The sequence below is a fragment of the Lagenorhynchus albirostris genome, chromosome 11 (assembly GCF_949774975.1).
Source record: "Lagenorhynchus albirostris chromosome 11, mLagAlb1.1, whole genome shotgun sequence".
Taxonomy (NCBI): Eukaryota; Metazoa; Chordata; class Mammalia; order Artiodactyla; family Delphinidae; genus Lagenorhynchus; species Lagenorhynchus albirostris.
Genome location: NC_083105.1, coordinates 28,811,887 through 28,822,147, shown reverse-complemented (window position 1 = coordinate 28,822,147; position 10,261 = coordinate 28,811,887). Strand labels below are relative to the sequence as shown.

The following is a 10,261-nucleotide window of genomic DNA, read 5'->3' as shown; positions in this document are numbered from 1 at the left end:
CTGTAGCTTTATAGTATAGTCTGAAGTCTGGGAGACTGATTCCTCCAGCTCCGTTTTTCTTTCTCAAGATTGCTTTGGCTATTCGGGGTCTTTTGTGTTTCCATACACACTGTGAAATTTTTTGTTCTAGTTCTGTGAAAAATGCATTGGTAGTTTGATAGGGATTGCATTGAATCTGTAAATTGCTTTGGGTAGTAGAGTAATTTTTACAATGTTGATTCTTCCAATCCAAGCACATGGTACATCTCTCCATCTGTTTGTATCATCTTTAATTTCTTTCATCAGTGTCTTACAAGTCTTTTATCTCTGTAGGCAGGTTTATTCCTAGGTATTTTATTTTTTTTGTTGCAATGGTAAATGGGAGTGTTTCCTTAATTTCTCTTTCAGATTTTTCATCATTAGTGTATAGGAGTGCACGAGATATCTGTTCATTAATTTTGTATCCTGCTACTTTACCAAATTCATTGATTAGCTCCAGTAGCTTTCTGGTGGCATTTTTAGGATTCTCTATGTATAGTATCGTGTCATCTGCAAACAGTGACAACTTTACTTCTTTTCCAATTTGGATTCCTTTTATTTCTTTTTCTTTCTGATTGCTGTGGCTAAAGCTTCCAAAACTATGTTGAATAATAGTGGTGAGAGTGGACAACCGTGTCTTGTTCCTGATCTTAGTGGAAACAGTTTCAGTTTTTCACCATTGAGAAAGATGCTGGCTGGGGTTTGTCATATATGACCTTTATTATGTTGAGGTAAGTTCCCTCTATGCCTACTTTCTGGAGGATTTCTATCATAAATGGGTGTTAAATCTTGTTGAAAGCTTTTTCTTCTTCTGTTGAGATTATCATATGGTTTTTATCCTTCAGTTTGTTAATATGGTGCATCACATTCATTGATTTGCATATATTGAAGAATCCTTGCATTCCTGAGATAAACCATACTTAATCATGGTGTCTGATCCTTTTAATGTGCTGTTGGATTCTGTTTGCTAGTATTTTCTTGTGGATATTTGTATCTATGTTCATCAGTGATATTGGCCTTTAGTTTTCTTTTCTTGTGACATCTTTGACTGGTTTTAGTATCAGGGTGATGGTGCTCTCATAGAATGAGTTTGGGAGTGTTCCTCCCTCTGCTATATTTTGGAAGAGTTTGAGAAGGAAGTTTGAGAAGGGTAAGTATTAGCTCTTCTGTAAATGTTTGATAGAATTCTCCTGTGAAGCCATCTGGTCCTGGGGTTTTGTTTGTTGGAAGATTTTTAATCACAGTCTGAATTTCAGTGCTAGTGATTGGTCTGTTTATATTTTCTATTTCTTCCTGGTTCAGTGTCAGAAGGTTGTGCTTTTCTAAGAATTTGTCCATTTCTTCCAGGTTGTCCATTTTATTGGCATATAGCTGCTTATAGTAATCTCTCATGATCCTTTGTATTTCTGCAGTGTCCGTTGTTACTTCTCCTTTTTCATTTCTAAGTGTATTGATTTGAGTTTTCTCCCTTTGTTTCTTGATGAGTCTGGCCAATTGTTTATCAATTTTGTTTATCTTCTCAAAGAACCGCTTTTAGTTTTATTGATCTTTGCTATCGTTTCCTTCATTTCTTTTTCATTTATTTCTGATCTGATCTTTATGGTTTCTTTCCTTCTGCTAACTTTGGGGGTTTTTTGTTCTTCTGTCTGTAATTGCTTTAGGTGTAAGTTTTGGTTGTTTATTTGAGATGTTTCTTGTTTTTTGAGGTAGGATTGTATTGCTATAGAGTTCCCTCTTAGAACCCCTTTTGCTGCATCCCATAGGCTTTGGGTTTTTGTGTTTTCATTGTCATTTGTTTCTAAGTATTTTTTGATTTCCTCTTTGATTTCTTCAGCGATCTCTTAGTTATTTAGTAGTGTATTGTTTAGCCTCCATGTGTTTGTACTTTTTACAGACTTTTTCCTGTAATGGCTATTTAGTCTCATAGCGTTGTGGTCGGAAAAGATGCTTGTTACGATTTCAATTTTCTTAAATTTACCAAGGATTGATTTGGTAAATTTCATAGATAGATCATACCCAAGATATGATCTCTCCTGGAGAATGTTCCATGAGCACTTGAGAAGAAATTGTATTGTGTTGTTTTGGGTGGAATGTCCTATAAATATCAATTAAGTCCATCTTGTATAATGTGTCGTTTGAAGCTTGTGTTTCCTTATTTATTTTCATTTTGGATGATCTGTCCATTGGTGAAAGTGGGGTGTTAAAGTCCCCTAGTATGATTGTGTTACTGTCGATTTCCCCTTTTATGGCTGTTAACATTTGCCTTATGTATTGAGGTGCTCCTATGTTGGGTGCATAAATATTTACAGTTGCTATTATTTCTTCTTGGATTGATCCCTTTATCATTATGTAGTGTCCTTCTTTGTCTCTTGTAATAGTCTTTATTTTAAAGTCTATTTTGTCTGATATGAGAATTGCTACTCCAGCTTTCTTTTGATTTCCATTTGCATGGAATATCTTTTTCCATTCCCTCACTTTCAGTCTGTATGTGTCCCTAGGTCTGAAGTGGGTCTCTTGTGGACAGTATATATACGGGTCTTATTTTTGTATCCATTCAGCCAGTGTATGTCTTTTGGTTGGAGTATTGAATCCATTTGCATTTAAGGTAGTTATTGATATGTATGTTCCTATTACCATTTTCTTCATTGTTTTGGGTTTGTTATTGCAGGTCTTTTCCTTCTCTTGTGCTTCTTGCCTAGAGAAGTTCCTTTAGCATTTGTAGTAAAGCTGGTTTGGTGGTGCTGAATTCTCTTAGCTTTTGCTTGTCTGTAAAGGTTTTAATTTTTCCTTCGAATCTGAATGAGATCCTCGCTGGTAGAGTAATCTTGGTTATAGGTTTTTCCCTTTCATCACTTTAAATATGTCCTGCCACTCCCTTCTGGCTTGCAGAGTTTCTGCTGAAAGATCAGCTATTAATCTTATGGGCATTCCCTTGTATGCTATTTGTTGTTTTCTCCTTGCTGCTTTCAATAGTTTTTCTTTGTATTTAGCTTTTGATAGTTTGATTAATATGTATCTTGACGTGTTTCTCGTTGGATTTATCCTGTATCGGACTCTCTTCACTTCCTGGACTTGACTATTTCCTTTCCCATATTAGGGAAGTTTTCAACTATAATCCCTTCAAATATTTTCTCAGTCCCTTTCTTTTTCTCTTCTTCTTCTGGGACCCCTTTAATTTGAATGTTGGTGCATTTAATGTTGTCCCAGAGGTCTCTGAGACTGTCCTCAATTCTTTTCATTCTTTTTTCTTTATTGTTCTCTGCAGTAGTTATTTCCACTATTTTATCTTCCAGGTCACTTATCAGTTCTTCTGCCTCAGTTATTCTGCTATTGATTCCTTCTAGAGAATTTTTAATTTCATGTGTTGTGTTGTTCATCATTGTTTGTTTGCTCTTTCATTCTTCTAAGTCCTCATTAAATGTTGCTTGTATTTTCTCCATTCTATTTCCAACGTTTTGGATCATCTTTACTCTCATTATCCTGAATTCTTTTTCAGGTAGACTACCTATTTCCTCTTCATTTGTTTGGTCTGGTTGGTTTTTACCTTGCCCCTTCATCTGCTGTGTGTTTCCCTGTCTTCTCATTTTGCTTAACTTACTGTGTTTGGGGTCTCCGTTTCACAGGATGCAGGTTCATATTTCCCGTTGTTTTGGGGGTCTGCCCCCAGTGGCTAAGGTTGTTTCAGTGGGTTGTGTAGGCTTCCTGGTGGAGCGGACCGGTGCCTGTGTTCTGGTGGATGAGGCTGGATCTTGTCTTTCTGGTGGGCAGGATCACGTTTGGTGGTGTGTTTGGGGTGTCTGTGACATTATGATTTTAGGCAGCCTCTCTGCTAATGGGTGGGATTGTGTTCCTCTCTTGCTAGTTTGGCATAGGGTGTCCAGTACTGTAGGTTGTTTGTCGTTGAGTGGAGCTGGCTCTTAGCATTGAGACGGAGCTCTCTGGGAGAGCTTTCGCCATTTGATATTACGTGGAGCCGGGAGGTCTCTGGTGGACCAATGTCGTGAACTCGGCCCTCCCACCTCAGAGGCACAGGCCTCACGCCCGGCTGGAGCGCGAAGACCACGTCAGCCACACGACTTGGAAGAAAAGGGAGAAAGAAAGAGAGAGAGAGAGAAGGGGAGGGAGGGAGGGAGGGAGGGAGGGAGGAAAGAAATGAAAGTTATTAAAGTAAAAAATTTTTTTAATTATTAAAAGTAAAAAAAAATAAAAAGTAAAAAAAAAAATCCAAAAAAGAAAGAAGAGAGCATCCAAACCAAAAAACAAATCCACCAGTGATAGCAAGCACTAAAAACTATACAAAAATAAATAAATAAATAAATAAATGGACAGACAGAATCCTAGGACCAATGGTAACAGCAAAGCTATACACATACACACTCACAAAAAGAGAAAAAGGAAAAATATATATATATCTATATATATATATAAAAAAAGGGAGAGAGCAACCAAATCAACTCTAAATACTAAACTAAGGTAAATGTAAAACCAGAAACGAGTCAGTCGCATACAGCAAACCCCAAGTCTACAGTTGCTCCCAAAGTCCACTGCTCGATTTTGGGATGATTCCTTGTCTATTCAGGTGTTCCACAGATGCAGGGTACATCAAGTTGATTATGGAGATTTAATCCACTGCTCCTGAGGCTTCTGGGAGAGATTTCCCTTTCTCTTCTTTGTTCTCACAACTCCTGGGGTTCAGCTTTGGATTTGGCCCTGTCTCTGCGTGTAGGTTGTCTGAGGGCATCTGTTCCCCTGCCCGAACAGGCCGGGGTTAAAGTAGCAGGTGATTAGGGGGTCTGTGGCTCACTCAGGCCCGGCAGAGGGAGGGGTACTGAATGCGGGCAGAGCCTGTGGTGGCAGAGGCCGGCCTGACGTTGCAGCAGCCTGAGGCATGTGTCTGTTCTCCCAGGGAAGTTGTCCCTGGATCACGGGACCCTGGCAGCAGCGGGCTGCACAGGCTCCCGGCAGGGGAGGTGTGGACAGTGACCTGTGCTCGCACACAGGCTTCTTGGTGGCTGCAGCAGCAGCCTTAGCGTCTCATGCTCGTCCCTGGTGTCCGCACTGATAGCCGTGGCTCGCGCCTGTCTCTGGAGCTCGTTTAGGGGGTGCTCTGAATCCCCTCTCCTTGAGCACCCTGAAACAATGGTCTCTTGCCTCTTCGGCAGCTCCAGACTCTTTCCCGGACTCCCTCCCGGCTAGCCGTGGCGCACTAGCCCTTTCAGGCTGTGTTCACGCCGCCAACCCCAGTCCTCTCCCTGTGCTCTGACCGAAGTCCGAGCCTCAGCTCCCAGACCTCGCCCGCCCCGGCGAGTGAGCAGACAAGCCTTTAGGTCTGGTGAGTGCCGGTCGGCCCTGATCCTCTGTGCGGGAATCTCTTGGCTTTGCCCTCCTCACCCCTGTGGCTGCGCTCTCCTCCGCGGCACCAAAGCTTCCCCTCCTCCGCCACCCGCAGTCTCCGCCTGCAAGGGGGCTTCTAGTGTGTGGAAACCTTTCCTCCTTCACAGCTCCCTCCCACTGGTGCAGGTCCCGTCCCTATTCTTTTGTCTCTGTTTTTTCTTGTTTCTTTTGCCCTACCCGGGTACGTGGGGGGTTTCTTGCCTTTTGGGAAGTCTGAGGTCTTCTGCCAGCGTTCAGTAGGTGTTCTGTAGGAGTTGTTCCACATGTAGATGTATTTCTGATGTATTTGTAGGGAGGAAGGTGATCTCCCTTCCGCCATCTTGAAGGTCTCGTCAGAACTATTTTAGAAAATAAAAGTGCCATGTTGCTTCTTTCAAATGAAATGTTAAGCTCACTAAATTCAGATAAAAAATGTGATTGTCCCAGAATATTCATTTATCAAACACAATTCTCAGGAAACAGGCGTAACTACATATTTACAAATATGTAAATAGCATAAACCTATCTGTGGTGGCTGCAAAACCAAACCTTTGTCTCACTGAACTGCCTCCGTTTTGTGACACTGAGGTTCCATATTTTATCCTATGTAATTTTTCCTAGAATTGATATTTTAAAATTGGGAAGCAATTTAGCATGTTGCATTGCCCTGCTCTATTAGCCAGGCCAACATTAATGACACATCTTAATAGTATAATGGGCAGTTGGGCATCTAAACTTTACCCTGCCATGGATCAGTTTTGGCAGCTGTGCTTTTTATTCATCAGTCTGATTGAAACCGCTTTCGTGACAGAAGCAAAGATCGTTTTCTTTGTTCAAAATTCCCATAAAAGGCAAAATGGAAGTCTTTGCAGACAGACCTGCATGCCTGAGTAAATTTATTTTCCTAGGCTTCTAGCCACAACAGTGAGCAAACAAATGTCTTTACCTACATCTTTAAGTATACCATAGGCTAGCGCATTTATAGGATTAAATAATGCTCTTTGCTTTGACTTCTTCCTTGTCTGTTTTAAATCATTGCCCAAACTTGCATTTTTAAATGTTAACCTTATAATTCTTAACCTTTAGCCCTGGGCTATTTGAGCAGTCTATGGCTGTGTGTGTGTTTGTCTGTGGCTGTGTGTGTACACGTACACTGTCTGTGATGTTGGGGGAGGAGGAGGACTGGGCTTTCTTTTTAATCCTCTTTCTTTATAGGGAGCAGACCTCAAAGGGTTTCCTTTCCTAGCTTCTTAACTTCTCTTCCAAGCATAATGATTCTAGACAGACCAAACGACTGACCAGTGATCCATCGTGTTTTTAATCATTTACAGTCTGATTCCTACACGGTGGTGCCTGATATTTGGTTTTGAAGAATGCTTTCCTGAAGAATACATTCAACCCAGAATTTCTGAGCAATAAATTACCTGTGCTGGGGGGCTCTTGACAGCTTGTATTATTTTGCCCTCGTGGAAAATAATGGATAATTTGGAACAATGCTCCCTTTTGAATTAAAATATAAAAGATTAGAGTTTTAGAGCTCAAGATAATAAGTAGACCCTCAACAAACAGACTGGACCCAAATCTCCCCCAGAGAGCAAAGATTTGACAGGTGAAAACATCGGGGAGAGGAGATAAAAACATAAGCATTTGTACATGACTTGTTTTTGTTCAGGGCTGGGAAAACCTTTTTGTATCCTGCACTGTCCCAGATGCTCAGTCAACTATATAGTTATAGTTATACTAACATGAGGCAGAGCAGAGCTTTGTGCAAATATTATGATCATCGCGACTTACCCAGGAGAAATCCGGTCTCCAGTTTGGCTAGTGAGCCAACCTCTTTCTATCCCCGACTGGGAGGTGGGGGAGTGGAGGTCAGGGGTCTTGCAATTGTTGGCACTGTGGATAGATCACAAGGGAAACTGAATTTTAGCTGAATATGCATCTGTTTACACACTGGTGGAAATTAATCATCATATATTAAATTATAACACTATTGTTTAAATGCTTGTAGAAGAAAGGAACAAATGTTTTCATATGTAAGTGCATATGAACCTCCTATAGGTAGTTCCCAGAGCAGAGAATAATCCCAAAGTAATGATGTGACTTAGAAATGGAACTATCTTTTCCTATATATATATATAAAATGTTGTAAGCAGTGGTCAGGTTTCCAGGCTAAACAAAAGTGATCTGAATTTCTAGTTTATTTAAACTACTTATTTAACTACTTTTTTTAGATAAGTAGTTTATTTAACTACTTATTTAAATAAACTCTAGTTTATTTAAACTATTTAAAGTTTTAAAATTTAAGATAAGAGTTAAGATCACTGTCCAAGAGGCAATATACCACATGAGTTAAGAATCAGAATGCTCGCTTTGGCAGCACATATACTAAAATTGGAACGATACAGAGAAGATTAGCATGGCCCCTGCGCAAGGATGACATGCAAATTCGTGAAGCGTTCCATATTTTAAAAAAAAGAAAAGAGAGAATCAGAGATACCCACTTTTGAGTCTGGGCTCCCCCGCTCACTGGTAGTGTCACTTTGGGGAGGTTTTGTGACCTCTCTGAACCCAGTTTCCTAGTCTGTACATTACAGGGATCAGCAAACTAGGACCTCTGGGACAAATGTGGCTTGCCATCTGTTTTGGCTCAACTTGCAAGCTAATTTTTTAAATCTTTAAGTATTAAAATCAAAGAAAGAAGAATGTTTCATGACATACAAATATAGTATGAAATTTAAATTTCATGATCCATAAATAAAGCTTTATTGGAAGATAGCCACGCTCATTTGTTTACGTATGGTCTGCTTTCTATGCTGCTTTCTTGTGACCAGACAGAAAGTTACAATAGGGACTGCATGGCCCACAGAGCCTAAGAAAATTAATCTGTGGCCCTTTACTGAAAACATTTATCTAACCCTGCTGCAATATCTACCTTGCAGTGTTACCATTAGGATTGAATGTTATATAAAGTGTTTAGTGCGGGGAATTAGAGTGAGGAAGCCCTGGGCTTATGCTGCTTCTGAAAATGAATATGGGGCTGTGTGTGAAGACCTCTCAAGGACAGAAAAAAAGACAAACTAGGAAATAATCTCAACATACTATCACTTCCCTCAATTTACAAGAATGAATGCTGGTGTCAGAAGATATTTGTAGAAAAATGGAAATGTCCCTATTTTGTCATTCTGGTCTAACCTAATAGCACCTGGATTATAAATTGCCAGTAACAATTCAGCATCCATTTTAATAAGAGGTAAAATTTTGCCATAGACAATACTTTATTAGTTATTATTTTTATTGTTACTCTATTATTGACTATTTCATGATGGGATGGGAATCTCTATTTAATATATAGAAGCAACTATATTCAATATCCTGTGATAAACCATAATGGAAAAGAATATGAAAAGGAATGTATATATATGTATAACTGAATCACTTAGCTGTACAGTAGAAATTAACACAACATTGTAAATCAACTATACTTCAATAAAATAATTTTTTTTAAAAAAGGAAAGATGCAGATAACCCTCAAAAAAATAAATATATAGAAGCATGTCAGAGTGTCTAATAATGAAAAAATAGTTATTAAAACACATTTCATGATCAAATAATTTGTTACTGAAGTAAGGATGATGAATGAAATGTAAAGATTCACTCCAGGATGGAAGTTCTTTCCCTCTCTTAACAATAGTAAAAGCTATACTACATCTAGTGCTTCTTCTATCAAGTGCTAGGTAGGAATTTATTTTTAATTCTTCTAACAGCCCTCTGAGATAAGTAGGAAACTGGGAATAAGAATAGTTAATTCCATTGATATGGAAATCTAATACAGATATAGGCCAAGGGGGAGTGTGATGGCATCCTTTGGGGTGTATCCCCACTTTTGGTATAGCCACAAGGGCCCTATAATTAAGCCAAAACTCATTTTTAATGGAAACATGTGGCTTTCTCTCTAAATGCATTTCAACTAACTGTTATTATTAAATCAATAACCAGTAGTACCAATACCACTATTATCAGTAATGCTCACTTATTGTTTCAGTCATCAATTTTTATGACCCACTATGTAACAGACACTGGATTTGGCCCTGGGTACACTATGGAAAACAAAATGAAATCGTTTATCCCATGGATCCTACATTTTAATCAGCAGCGGCAGATAACAATCAAATGAAAATTTTTTTAAATAAACTAGAAAATATCAAGAAATATTAAGTTCTATGGTTGACTACACAGTAGGGGAAAGGGGAAGAACACTTTTGATTAGGTGGTCATATTAGAGTAGGCTACAAGAGTTCTAGTTGTAACCTCAGAGAGATTTAAGGTTATATCTCAGAGACCCTCTCGGCTAGATAAAGGCTTTAAGAATCTTAAAGGCCTTGTCCAAAAGACCCTTACGCTTGGCCCAAAGTAAAATGAAGTCTATCTCAAAGAGACTTGTGGGAGTGGCTTTGTCTAATGGAGTCGACTACAATAAGATTTATAAGAAACTATAACTATGGAAGCACCTACAGCTTTGAATGAATTGAACAGAAATCATTTACACTGAAAAGAGGCTTCTGGGCCAACAACTTTAATGAACAGGAAGCAGACAAAGAAAGCTACTCAGCTACAAACACAGGCCATTTCTAAAGAAAAGGAAGATGACTCACTAAAAGATAGGAAGAGCCTCTTGCAGAAAGGAGAACTGAGCCTTAATCAAGGACTGGAAGCAGGTGCCCATTGGATTTCATAATTGTTGTTGACTAGTGACTACTCTGGGCCTCCCTTTACCTTTTTTTTTTACAATTATCTAATCACAGGGTGTATGTATACAAAGGAGGAAGGGAAGGTGTCAAACAACTGGTCTCTCAGTTCACTAGCCTTC

At 39.2% G+C, this 10,261-nt stretch overlaps 1 non-coding gene across 1 annotated transcript; it reads left to right on the top strand.

Annotated features, from left to right (window-relative positions):
* The first annotated feature begins 7,755 nt into the window (after nt 1-7,755).
* Nucleotides 7,756-7,862, top strand: LOC132530138 (U6 spliceosomal RNA). Its single transcript, XR_009543694.1, has one exon. It is a non-coding gene; the product is annotated as a U6 spliceosomal RNA (small nuclear RNA).
* The last annotated feature ends 2,399 nt before the right edge of the window (nt 7,863-10,261 follow it).